General features: G+C 54.5%; 1 long non-coding RNA gene across 1 annotated transcript; it reads left to right on the plus strand.

The window, feature by feature from the left end:
- Positions 1–9,968: 9,968 nt before the first annotated feature.
- LOC129054822 (uncharacterized) lies at positions 9,969–13,191 on the plus strand. Its single transcript, XR_008519441.2, has 4 exons — positions 9,969–10,051; positions 10,671–10,827; positions 12,556–12,672; positions 12,760–13,191. It is a non-coding gene; the product is annotated as an uncharacterized LOC129054822 (long non-coding RNA).
- The last annotated feature ends 790 nt before the right edge of the window (positions 13,192–13,981 follow it).

Here is a 13,981-nt window from a genome sequence, read left to right on the forward strand (position 1 = left end):
ATTCTCAAGCACTGCAATAGAAAAGAATCACAGTAACGCGAGTCACACAATTTTTGGGTTGACACGGCTTATGAGTTATGCTTACACTACGCTGTAGAATAACTCTGAAATAAATTTATGTCTATTAAACAAATGCACATACATAAATAACATGTCTAAATAACAATATACATATCTTAATGAAAATGAACTTCATTGCTAAAAATGTTAACACACAGATACACACAGTGGGATCATATAATGTTGAAAAATAGAGATGGGGAGAGGAACAGAAACAGAGAGAAAAGGAGGAATGGAGCGAGAAAAGGACAGATGGACAGAGGGACATTGGAAAGGAGAAAGTGGGGAGGGGGGAGGAAGGGAGGTAGGGAGGGGGGAGGGAGGAAGGGAAGGACAGAGAGAGAAAGGGAGCAAGAGACAGAGAGAGCAAGGCAGAGAGAAAAGCGGTCTTCTGCCTCCAGGACCAGCAGGACCTCGCACTCCCGGAAAATGTTGGGTGCCCAGTGCAGGCTAAGTGCTTGGCCCACAGCCGCGTCTGCCTGCGGGGCGCTCACGGGCCCTCCGGATGGCCCGCCTGGGTCACTTCATCCCGGAGCGATTCGGACGAATTCCGCCTCCCGAGGAATGAGCGAATTGCCCAGAGAGCAATGAGCCGAGACTCGGGTGATTGTCCGTTTTCATCCACATGGTTCACAGATGACATATCCCCACCTTGAGCCTGCAACAGACCGCGAGGGGGATAGTCCCGTCCACACAGGAGTCACACTCAGGCCCACCCCTTTGCCTTCTGCAAGGGGGCCTGTTGCTCAGGTGTCTCTGGCCCCCGAAAGCGTGACCTCATTGACTGTTTGTTTCCCGAGCTCTGTGGGGACCCAGAAACCTCCAGCGAAGCGTGGAAAAGCAGCATCCTGTCTTCGCTCTCCTTTCCAGTTTCCAAACAGTTCACAGTGGAGACTCCCCTTGTTGCAGGAAACAGGAATCCGTCGTCAGGCCGTGATGCACGGGACGTTTCTTTTCTCTGTAGTTTCGCTCTCGTTTTCTACATGAAAATGAACGAGATCCACACCCTTGCGTGTGTGAGACTATCACGGCAACGGCGACATCCACAGGCATTGCCGCCTTCACGGAGAGGGCCTGGAAAACTCAAAACTGTCATGGAAGTTCAGTTCCACACTCCACCCTTCAGGGTGGTTTCTGCCTGAAAACTGGGAGTCAAGACAGCGGCATCCAGTTTCCATAGAATTACTGGAGAACCTCAGAGAGCCAGCCCCCGAGACCCCTTTTTTCCCCTCCAATCTGGCCCTACACCCACCCACCCCACAAGGCCCTGGTCCCTGTGGTTTTCAGCTTCGGAGGGCGGGCTACCCCGGGACCTTGGGCCCCGAGCTCATGCATGTTCATAACGGGGTGGAGGTGGCAGGTCTTTCTAAGGGCCTCCTGGCTGCACCTGCGTCCAGTGCACAGGCCGGCTGAGGTGCCCGGGAGCCCGCGGGCCTCTCTCTGCCCGTGTCCGTCCGTGAAATTGCGGCCGGGGCTCCCCGCGATGGCTCTCCCGACACCTTCGGACGGCACCCTCCCCGCGGAAGCCCGAGGACGAGGACGGCGAAGGAGACTCGTCTGGACCCCGAGCCAAAGCGAGGCCCTGCGAGCCTGCTTTGAGCGGAACCCGTACCCGGGCATCGCCACCAGAGAAGGGCTGGCCCAGGCCATCGGCGTTCCGGAGCCCAGGGTCCAGATTTGGTTTCAGAATGAGAGGTCACGCCAGCTGAGGCAGCACCGGAGGGAATCTCGGCCCTGGCCCGGGAGACGCGGCCCGCAAGAAGGCAGGCGAAATCGGACCGCCCTCACCGGATCCCAGACCGCCCTGCTCCTCCGCGCCTTTGAGAAGGATCGCTTTCCAGGCATCGCCGCCAGGGAAGAACTGGCCAGAGAGACGGGCCTCCCGGAGTCCAGGATTCAGATCTGGTTTCAGAATCGACGGGCCAGGCACCCGGGACAGGGTGGCAGGGCGCCCGCGCACGCAGCCGGCCTGTGCAACGCGGCCCCCGGCGGGTGTCACCCTGCTCCCTCGTGGGTCGCCTTCGCCCACGCCGGGGCGTGGGGACGGGGCTTCCGGCACCCCACGTGCCCTGCGCGCCTGGGGCTCTCCCCCAGGGAGCTTTCGTGAGCCAGGGAGCGAGGGCCGTCCCCGTGCTCCAGCCCAGCCAGGCCGCGCCGGCAGGAGGGATCTCCCAAGCGGCCCTGGCACGCGCGGATTTTGCCTACGCTGCCCTGGCTCCCCCGGACGGGGCGCTCTCCCACCCTCAGACTCCTCGGTGGCCTCCGCACCCCAACAAATGCCAGGAGGACCGGGACCCGCAGCGTGACGGCCTGCTGGGCGCGTGCTCAGTGGGACAGCCTAGGCCCCCTCAAGCTGAGTCACAGGGGCAAGGTGTGCTTGGGCCACCCATGTCCCACCGGAGTCCGCGGTGGGGCTGCAGCCCCAGGTCGCCAGGGCCGCGTGGGAACCCGAAGACGGGGCTCCTCCACCTCCGAAGCTCGCGACCCTGGAGGCCTCCTCGTCAAGCACAGATGCCAGCCAAGCAGGCGCCTCCCAACCGCTCCAGGAGCCGGGGCGCTCGTCTGCACTCACCTCCAGCCTGTTAGATGAGCTCCTGTCAACCCCAGAGTTTCAGCAAAAGGCACAACCTTTCCTAGGTCCGGTGTCACTGGGGGAGCTGAAGGAGGTGGAAGAGCCCGCTCTGCTGGAACCACTCCTCAGCCAGGAAGAACACCGGGCTCTGCTGGAGGAGCTTTAGGACGCGGGGTTGGGGCGGGGGCGGGGGCAGAGCGGCGGCCTCTCTTTCGCGGTGAACCTCTGGCTCGGTATGGAGAGGCGTGTCTTCCCTTCCAGCTGACCTGTCTAGGATCCCTAAGTTCCAGGTCCCGCGAGAGACTCCACACAGAGGAGGGCTGTCATTCTTTCCTGAGCATCCCGGGGATCCCAGGGCCCTTCCAGGTACCGGGAGGTGGACTGTCTACTGCACACGCGCGGGTTTGCAGGCAGCAGCCTAGGTTTTCTAACTAGCCCAGGAGGAGCTCTCATCCCTTTTTCCCCCGCGTTCTTCAGTCGGGTTGGCGGAGACCTCAGTCCTCGAAACACTGGGCCGGGACAGAAGCCAGGCGAGTTCTTTCCGCGGCTCGACTCCTCTGCCCCTTCGCTCACTATCACTTGCCAACCCGTGTCCCGCCAGCCTCCTCGCCAGCACCATGGAGCGCCTTGCAACTAAATAAAGACCCGAGACCCCGCGCAAACCGGGGTGCTGCCATTTCCAGGCAAGAGAGAAGGCAGGCAGAGATGAGGACAGGAACGGAGACAGAGTGGGACGGAAGGATGGAGCTAGGAAAGCATGGATGGACGGAGGGACCCTGGAAGGGAGAGAAAGAGGGAGGGAGGGAGAAAGGGAGGAAAAAATCGGGGGAGGGAGGGAAGAACAGAGGGAAGGATGGACCGAGGGACAAAAGGAGCAAGAAACAGATAAAGGAAGGCAGACAGAAAAACGGTCTTCTTCCTCCAGAACCAACAGGACCCAGCACTCCGGGAAAACGCTCGGTGACCAGTGCAGGTTGAGTGCTGGGCCCACAGCACCGTTGGCCGGCGGGGCGCTCAGCGGCCCTCCGGATCGCCAGCCTGGGTTACTTCATCCCGGAGCGATTCAGATGAATTCGAATTCCGTTTCCGAAGGAATGAGCGAATTCCCCAGAGAGCAATGAGCCGAGACTCAGGTGGTTGTCTGTTTTTCATCCACATGGTTCACAGATGACAAATCCCCACGTTGAGCCCTGCAACAGAGCGCGAGGCGGATAGTCCCATCCACACGGGAGTCACACTCAGGCCGACTGAAGCGTGATTCTGGATTCTACGTTTCTTTGCCCTCGGCGGAGGTGCCTGTTGCTCAAGTCTCTGCCCGCCCCCCCCCTCCCCGAAAGCGTGACCATTTTGACTGTTTCCCGAGCTCTGTGGGGACCCAGAAATTTCCAGGAATGCGTGGAAGGCCAGCATCGTGTCGGTGCTCTCCTTTCCAGTTTACAAACAGGCTATATTGGAGACTTCCCATTTTGCAGGAAACAAGAATCCATAGTCAGGCCTTGATGCACGGGACGTTTCTTTTCTCTGTGGTTTCACTCTCTTTGTCTACATGAAAATGAACGAGATCCACACACCTGCGTGTGTGAGACTATCATGGCAACTGTGACACCCACGCGCTGGCAATAGAGTTGGCAGCCTGATCCCGGGACAAAGGTACTGACGGACATCCAGACACACCCCATCACAATCACTAGCAAATCCACTCCCAAACAGACACACACGGGGGCACGCGCGGGAACACAAGCATACACACAGACACACAAAGACACAGACAGCTTGAAGAAGAGCAAGGGACAAAGAGATGGAAAGATAGAAACAGAAGGAGAGAGAGAAACAGCGATAGAGCGAGAGACAGAGAGGGACCGGGGAAACTGCGAGAGAGAGAGAGAGAGAGAGAGAGAGAGAGCGCGAGCGGGCAAGGTGGAGAGGTAAGTAGAGAAAGGGAGACGGTGAGGGAGCTAGAGAGGGAGAGCAACAGAGCCTTGGAGAGGGAGGCTCTGCTCTGGTAGACAGGGGCCCCTTTGGCCAGGGTAGGGTGGAGGGTGCCTGGGCCGGGCTAGAACAGGGGGGCAGGGCCGCCCACGCGGGAAAACCAAGGGAGCCCTGAGACGTGTTTTTACTTGGTTGGTTGCTTTGGGGGTGCATTTCGTAGCGTCATTCCTTTGCTGGCTCCTCCCTGTCCTCTTCGTGCTGTGGACCCTGAGAGTTGTCGAGTGCGCCCGTTCCCGTGGCGGGAGCAGTGGCGCTGAGCGTGCCCACGGGCCGAGGCCTGAGTCTCTCTCATGTTCAGAGTGGTATGGCCGTAGACAATGGCAGTGGTGCCTGGCTGGTCCAAGAGCCGGGTCCAGCTATGCCCGCCTGATTCCAGGCGTCACCACCAACCCGGGGCCACGAGGCTGCGATCAGGCACCCCAGAGCCGCTTGCCTGCGGCCGGGCTGCTCTCCCCCTCTATACGCCCAAGCACCACCAGTCGCTGCGCTGCGCTTTCCGCCGGCCTCCCAGAGCGTCCCGCTGTCGCCCGAGGCCAGACCACGCGCGGGACCGCCGAGGCGCCAGAGGCCTCCATCGCCTGCCAGGGCTCTGGACTCTCCAGGCGGCCTCCCTTTAGCTGACACTCCAGGCCTTCCCCTGGCTCTCGAGCTCCGAAGCTTCTAACAGTTGGGGCCTGCTCAGGACGGGGTGTGCTCCCAGGCGTCAGGGCCCAGGGCCGAGGGCCCACGGTCCTGGGATCCCCTCTGGTCCTCCGCCTTGCCGCGGAGAAATTATTTTGATTCCTCGCCGCCCCTCCTGCAAGGCCCCCTCTTGCCCCACACACCCAGATAAGCCAGGATTGCCCAGGGGCAAACAGCCGGCCCAGCCCCGCTGGCCCTTTTTCTCACAACGCCCACACCATTGTCGCTTGTCCTGAGGAAGATCCAGCCCGTGGCCAACGGGGCAGGAAGGCCCTGCTTTGTCCCGCGCTGGCACTAGAGCCCCGGCAGCCTGATCCCGGGAAAGAGGGGCTGATGGACACCCAGACACACCCCACTACCACCACGAGCAAACCCGCCCCCCCCCACACACACACATACGCACGGGCGAACGCACGCGCGCCGGCACGCACGCACACGGACACGCACGGACACACACACAAAGACAGACAGCTTCAAGGACAACAAGGGAGAGAGATGGAGAGATAGAAACAAAGGGTGAGACAGAGATAGAGATAGAGACAGAGAGGGTGGGGAGAGACGGAGAGAATGTGACAGAAGAGCTAGAGGTGGAGGGGAAGAAGAGAAAGAGAGAGGGTGAGGGAGCTGGAGAGTGACAGCGATAGAGCCTTGGAGAAAGAGGCTCTGCTCTGGTACACAGGGAGCCTTTGAGCAGGCCGGGGTGGGGTGGAGGGTGCTTGGGCTGGGCCAGAACAGGGGGGCAGGGCCGTCCAAGGGAGAGGACTAACTGAGCCCTGAGATGTGTTTACTTTTGGATTAGTTGGTTACTTCAGGGGTGCGTTTGGTAGGGTCCTTCCGTCGTCTGATCCTTTCTGTCTTCTTGATGCAGTAGGCTCCGAGAGTTGTAGAGTGCGCCTGTCCATCTGGCGGGAACCAGAACGCCGAGCGTGCTCACAGGGCACAAGACCTGGGTCTCTCTCGTGTCCCCGAGACTGGATTTTACACGAAGTCGGTGGCAATGAAAATCCAAGTGCACAGGGACGGTTTTCCTGGTGGCTGATGAAGGCAATGTCCTTTCCCGGTGGAAAGCAGCCCATGCGTTGTGGAGCGCAGGCGTGCGGAAAAGTCGGAGTAGAGTCAGGGGGCGGTTGGGAATCACGGCGACAAAAGGGGGAAAGAGGGAGGGAGCGGGGAGCCAAAAGCCTTCAGCACCCAGTATTCCCAGGGGGTCTTGCATCCCAAGTACTAACCAGGCCCAACTCTGCTTAGCTTTCAAGATCAGTCGAGATCCCGTGCGTTCAGGGTGGTGTGGCCATAAAGGCCGGTAGTGGTGCCTGGCTGCCACAAGAGCCCGGCCCAGTCACGCCTGCTCAACTCCAGGCTTCACCGCCACCCCGGGGCCGCGGGGCTCAGATCCGGGGCCCCAGAGCCGCTCCCCCGCGGCCGGGCTGCTCTCCCCATCAAGGCCCCAGCACCGCCGGCAGCCGCGCTGCGCCTTCCGCCGGCCTCCCAGAGACACCCCCTTCGCCTATGGCCAGACCACGCGCCGGACCGCCGTGGCACCGCCCTGCTGCAGCGCGGGAAAGCCAGAGACCTCAGCCCCCTGCCCAGGCTCCAGGCACACCAGGTGGCCTCCCTTTTCGCAGACGCTCCAGGCCTTTCCCTGCTCGGGAGCTCCCAAGTTTCCAACACATAGGGCCCGCTCAGGACGGGGTGTGCTCCGAGGTGTCAGGGCCCAGAGCCAACGGTCCTGGGTTCCCCTCTGGTCCTCCGCCTTGCCGCGGAAAAATTATTTTGGATCCCTCGCCGCCCCTCCTGCAAGACCCCCTTTTGCCCCACACACCCAGAGCTGTCAGGGCCCTCCAGGGGCAAACAGCCGGCCCAGCCTCGTGGGCCCTTTTTCTCACAACTCCCACACAATTGTCGCTTGTCCCAACGAGGACCCGCCCCGTTGGCCAAGGCCCTGCTTTGCCCCGCGCTGGCACTAGAGCCCCGGCAGCCTGATCCCGGGAGAAAGGGGCTGATGGGACACCCAGACACACCCCACCACCACGAGCAAACCCACCCCGACACACACACAGATACACACGGGAGCACGCGCGCGGGCACACACACACGGAGACACACACGGGCACACACACACGGACACACAAAGACACAGACAAAGATAGCTTGAAGTAAGGGATGAGACCACCCCTCATATTGTCTTATGCCCAGTTTCTGCGTACTGAGAGTATCACAGCAACTGTGACACCCACGCGCTGGCAATAGAGTCAGCAGCCTGATCCCAGGACAAAGGTACTGACGTACATCCAGACACACCCCACCACAATCACGAGCAAACCCATTCCCAAACAGACACACATGGGCGCACCCCTTTTAGTAAAAACTAAAAGGCAGAAATGAAATCCACAGGCAGACAGCCCGGTGCCACACCCTGGGCCTGGTAGTTAAAGATATAACCCTGACCTAATCGGTTATGTTATCTATAGATTACAGACATTGTATAGAAAAGCACTGTGAAAATCCCTGTCCTGTTTTGTTCTGATCTAATTACCGCTGCATGCAGCCCCCAGTCAGTACCCTCTGCTTCCTCAATGGATCACGACCCTCTCACGCAGACCCCCTTAGAGTTGTAAGCCCTTAAGAGGGACAGGAATTACTCAGTCTGGGAGCTCGGTTTTTGGAGAAGTGAGTCTGCCGATGATCCCAGCTGAATAAAGCCCTTCCTTCTACAACTCGGTGTCTGAGGGGTTTTGTCTGCGGCTCTTCCTGTTACAGAAGGAGAGCAAGGGAGAGCGGAATGGAGAGCTAGAACCAGAGGGAGAGAGAGAGACAGCGATAGAGAGAGAGACAGAGAGTGGGGGAGGAGAGAGAGAGGGAAAGAGGGAAAGAGAGCACGACAGAAGAGCGCGAGGTGGAGGGGGAAATAGAGAAAGGGAGAGGGTGAGGGAGTTGTAGAGCGAGAGCGACAGAGCCTTGGAGAGGGAGGCTCTGCTCAGGTAGACAGGGCCCCTTTGAGCAGGCCGGGGTGCGGTGGAGGGTGCTTAGGCCCGGCTACAACAGGGGGTCAGGGCCCCCCATGTGGGAAAACCAAGCCCTGAGACGTCTTTTATTTTCTTGGATTTGTTGGTTGCTTTGGGGGTGTGTTTCATGGGGTCCTTCCTTTGTTTGCTTCTTTCTGTCTTCTCGGTGCGGTGGCCCCCAGATTTGGAGAGTACGCCCAATCCGGCAGGCAAGAGCCGTGGCTCTGAGCCTGTCCACGGGGCCAGGCCTGGGTCTCTCTTGTGTCCTGGGGACTGGAGTTTACACGAAGCCGGTGGCAAAGTGCACAGGGACGGATTTCCTCGTGGCTGGCGAAGGCAATGTCCTTCCCCCGGGGTAAAGCAGCCCACGGGTTCCGGAGCGGAGGTCTTGGCTGGCTTCTGTGGGACCCGCTGCCCTTGCCCGCCCCTTCCCCCGGCTTGGACGGTTGTGTCGGCGCTGGATGAATTAATTGAATTGCCTGGGAGTCCGGGGAGCGGGAAAGACACCCGGGACCTCAGGAAACCCGCGCCTGCGCCCTCGGGGTCGGTCCCGTCCGCCCGGGTTGGAGCCGGGCTCCTGGTGGGGCTGCAGCGAGTGGGAAGAGGTGGGATGCTGCTGCCTGGTGGTGCTGCAGTGGCGGACCCTCAGGGGGAGGTCCTGGGCTTAGGCTGGGGCGCAGGGGCGGACAAGGTGGAGGGAGGGGGGCGGTTGGGAAGCACGGAGGCAAAAGGGGGAAAGAGGGAGGGAGCGGGAAGCCAAAAGCCTAGGGTACCCGCTATTCCCAGGCGGACTCCATCCAAGTACTAACCGGGCCCGACCCTGCTTAGCTTCACGAGATCAGAGGAGATGCGGCGCGTTCAGGGTGGTGTGTCCTAGACGCCCGCAGCGGCGCCTGGCTGCCCCAAGAGCCCGGCCCAGCCACGCCCGCCCGACTCCAGGCGTCACCGCCACCCCGGGGCAGCGGGGCTCGGATCCCAGACCCCCGAGCCGCTCGCCCGTGCCCCCGGGCAGCTGTCTCCCTCTACGCCCGAGCACCGCCGGCCTCCCAGAGCGTCCCGCCGTCGCCAGCGGCCAGGCCTCGCGCAGGACCAATGTGGCGCCGCCCTGCTGTTGCTGGGGGGCGCAGGAGGCCTCGGTCCCCTGCCCAGGCTTCCGGCTCTCGGGGCGGCCTCCCTTCCGCCCGCGCTCCTGGCCTTCCCCCGCTCCCCAGCTCCCAGCTTCCACCACGTCGGCCGGCTCAGGACGGGTGTGCTCATCCCTTCACTTTTTAACTTTTTGTTGTTTCTATTTATATTTTATTGTGCTATGTATTGAAATGTTGTTGTAGTTATTACTTTTGATTGGATATTATTTAGTATTCCTGCTTTGAATAAGAGTAGTTTGCAGACCGCACAGCTATAGTTTTATAAGATTCTGTTTTGTTTTGTATCCTATTAGCAGTGAGCATTTTTTTTTACCTTTAGGTGATCATTTATTGCTCATTAATGTCCTTTTCTTCCTGATTGAAGTACTCTCTTTAGCATTTCTTTAGGACAGATATGGTATTCATGAAATACTTCAGCTTTTGTTTGTCTGGAAAAGTCAGTATTTCTTCTTTTTATTTGAAGAACATTTTCACTGTATATGCTAATCTAAGGTAAAAGTATTTTTTTCCTTTAGTACTTTAAATATTTATTGCTTCTCTCTCCTGGCCGGTAGGGTTTCCACTGTAAAGTCTCCTGCCAGGGGTGTTGGAGCTCACCGGTATGTTATTTGTTTCTTTTCTCTTTCTTCCTTTAGAACTTTTCTTTATCTTTGACTTTTGGAAGATCTATTGAATGCTTTGAAGTAGTCTTTTTTGGGTTAAATCTGCTTAATGTCCTATAACATTTTTGTAGTTGGTTATGGATATCTTTCTCTAGGTTTGGAAAGTTTTCTGTTATTATCCCTTTGAATAAATTTTTCTACCCCTGCCTCTTTCTCTACATCTTCTTTAAAACCAATAACTTAGATCTGTCTTTGTGAGGCTATTTTTCTAGATCCTGTAGGCATGATTTTTTGTTTTTATTCTTTTTCTTTAGTCTCTTCTGACTATGTATTTTCAAATAGCCTGTCTTCAAGCTCGCTATTTCTTCTGCTTAATCCATTCTACTATTAAATGGTATTAAATGGCTCTAATGCATTCTTCAGCATGCCAATTGCATTTTTCAGCTCCAGAATTTCTGCTGAATTTGTTGTAACTATTTCAATCTCTTTGTTGAGTTTAGCTGATAAAATTTGGCATTTCTTTACTTTGTTATTTTAAATTTCTTTCAGTTTTTTTTTTTTAATACAGCTATGTTGAATTCTCTGTCCAAAAGGTCACATATCTCTTTTTCTCCAGGATTTGTCCCCGGTGCCTTATTTAGTTCACTTGGTGAGGTCATGTTTTCCTGGTTGGTGTTGATGCTAGTAGATGTTCTTCAGTGTCTGGACATTAAAATCTTGGCCATGCAGCACCATATGAGAGGTTTAAAAAATAAAATTAAAAAAGAGAAAAGGTGAGTATTTATTGTAGTCTTCACTGTCTGGGCTTATTTGTAGCTGTCTTTCTTGGGAAGACTTTTCACATATTTGAAAAGACTTCGGTGTTGTGATCTAAGCCATATCTGCTTTATGGGTACTTTGTACCCAATAATGCTGTAATTCTTCCAGACTCAGAGAAGTCCCACCTTGAAAGCCTTCAACAAGATCCAGGAGAATTTTCTGGATTACTAGCCAGAGACTCTTTTTCTCTACCGTTATTTTCTCACAGAGATACAGAGTCTTTCTCTCTGTTCTAAGCCACCTAAAGCTGGGAGAAGAAAGACACAAGCACCCCTGGCCACCACACTATGACTGCCCTGGATCAGACCTGAAGCTAGCACAGCACCGGGTCTTGCTCAAGTCTTGCGGCATGAACTTTCTGACGACTGCCTATGTTCACTCAAGGCCTTTGGTCTCTACAATTAGCAGGTGGCAAAGCCAGCCAGGCCTGTGTTCTTTCCTTTAGGGCAGTGAGTGCCCTCAGTCCCTGGCTGGGTCCAGAAGTGCCATTCAGAAGTCAGGGAGTAGAGTCAAAAATTTTAGAAGTCCACTTGGCATTCTATTGCATTGCAGCTGATCTGGCACTCAAACCATAAGACATAGTCCTTCCTATTCCTCCCTTCATTTCCTAAAGGCAGAGTAGCCACCGCCACTTCAGGCCACAATGAGTACTGCCAGGCTACCACCAATGTTCCCAGAAGGCCCAAAGCCTCTTGTCAGCTTGCGATGAATGCTGCCTGGCCTGGGTCTTGCTGTTTTCAGGGCAATGGGCTCCCTACTGGCCCTGGGCAGCTTCATAAATGCCAACCAAGAATCAAGCCCTGGAATCAGGGATTCTGAAATTTTGCTTGGTGCTCTACCCACCTCTGGCCTTGCTGGTACCTAAGGGGCAAGACAAAGTCCCCTTTAATTTTCCCTCTACTTTTCCCAAGAAGAAGGAGTTTTGCCTTTTAGCCACCACAGCTGGTAATGTGCTGAGTTCACCTAAGTCTAGCAAGTCTCTGAGGGTCATCCAAGGCCCTTGATGTAGTACCTGGGTATGGCTGCTGGTTATTCAGAGCCCAAAGGTTTTCAAGTTTGCAGGCGATAAATCCTGCCAGCACATGGTTCTTTTGTTCAAGGCAGCAGGTTTGCTTCTGGCCCAGGGTGTGTCTAGGAATGTCTAGGAGCCAGAGACTGGAAAGGAGGCCTCAGGATTCTGATCAGTGCACTATCTTGCTGTGATTGAGCTGGTGTCCAGGATGAAAGACAAAGTACTCCCTACTCTTTTCCCTCCTCTCCTCAAGCAGAAGGATGGTGTCCCTTTTGGAACCATGAGCCGTGCAGTCTGGTGTTAGCGGAGTGATAATGTCAGAACTCCTTTGGCTGCCCCAGCTGGTGTCTCAGTATGTTGCATGCCCTCCCCACCCCAGTCCACTGTCCCTGGGCCCAGTTCAGCCCTAGGCCTCACCTAAGAGTTGCAGTCCTGATGGCCTAGGCTGCCTTTCAAGTTTTCTTAGACACACAGAGTGCAGGAGCACTTAGTTGCCAGGTTTCCAAACACTCAAGTTCCAACCACTGGAATCTGATTCCCCTCTGGCTAGGGCTGGTTTAATTGATCCCTCTGTGGATGGGCATTAACTGCATTTGGTCTGGTTTTCCTGTCTGCTCTAACAGGACAGCACTGAGTTCAGTGCCTCACAATTGCTGTCTCCCTCCCGCAGAACCCAGAGTTGATCTCTGCACCATGCCATCACTGCTGGGGATGAGGAAATGGTGATTTCAGGACTGTTTTTTCTGTCTCTTCAGTGCCTCTTTCAGTGATCTGAGGTTAAAACCAGGTACTTCGAGTACTCAGCTGATTTTTGATTCTTATGAATGTATTTTCTATGTAGATATTAATAGTTGTTCATCTGGTGTCCTTGCAGGAGGGATTATCAGTGGAGCCTTCTTTCTGCCATCTTGCTTTACTCTTACACCCAAGAATCAGAATGCAGAACTTTTAATAAGAAAAGCTTTCAGAACTCAGGAAGGAGAAGGAAGACATTCTCGTTCTACATGCTTAACATTGGACTGTTTCTTCAACTTAGGTGCTTAGTACTGACTAATCAGGGATTATCATAGATAATTTGACTTGAACTATGCCGTTCGTTCAAATTCTTTATCTAGACAATTTAAGTACTAGCTGATTTGGCATGAAAATCTGGCAAAGTGTTTTCTTGGTATTCAATTGATTTTTATTCTGCTTGCGTTAGCAGTTTTATTAACCAGTCAGTCTCTTCATTAAAGTTCTAGGAATTCTTACCCAGTTCAAATAATGTAATTCTAAAGTTCTCAAAAACCTGTATTCAAGAGTGCTTCTCAGGGCCTTCTCCATCCTTTCATTAACCTCCTTAAAGATACAATATTCCAGGATTTTGCAGGCTTGTAAAGTTTTCAGAAACTGCCTCAGAATTAAGCAATTTACAATGGAAATGACTTTAAACTATCAGAGTTAGACATAATTGGCAAGATAATTTTATTATTTACAGGTGTGCGCCACCACGCCCAGCCTCTAAAGTTAATTTAATAAAACTTTATAAATAAATTTATCAAATGTTGTCTTTTAATCCCAGATTTTTGTGAACCTATGCTGTGCATTTTCCCCCAACTTTCTATATTTATCTAGTTTTATCTACTTTTTTTTTTACTTCTTCAATTTGAAATCTTTAAGTAACTTCAAACCAAAAAAAAATTAAAACACATTTTTATGTCTTTATAAGTTTTATCATCAAAAGCATATGTTCACAAGCCTGTAATCCCAGCACTTTGGGAGGCCGAGGCAGGTGCATCACTTGAGGTCAGGGGTTCAAGATCAGCCTGGCCAACATGGTAAAACTCTGTCTCTACTAAAAATACAAAAATTAGCCGAGTGTGGTTGCAAGCACCTGTAATCCCATCTACTCGGGAGGCTGAGGCAGGTGAATCCCTTGAACTGGGGAGGTTGCAGTGAGCTGAGATCATGCCACTGCATGCCAGCCTGGGCAACAGAACAAGACTCATTCTCAAAAAAGAAAAAAAAAAGCATATCTTGCTTTTTATACACTCTGTATGCAGAATTGTTTCTCTCATATCTAGTAATTAAGTCTTAGGAGCCCCAATTTTCAGTGA

This window comes from Pongo abelii, chromosome 16 (assembly GCF_028885655.2).
Source record: "Pongo abelii isolate AG06213 chromosome 16, NHGRI_mPonAbe1-v2.0_pri, whole genome shotgun sequence".
In the NCBI taxonomy this organism is placed as follows: Eukaryota; Metazoa; Chordata; class Mammalia; order Primates; family Hominidae; genus Pongo; species Pongo abelii.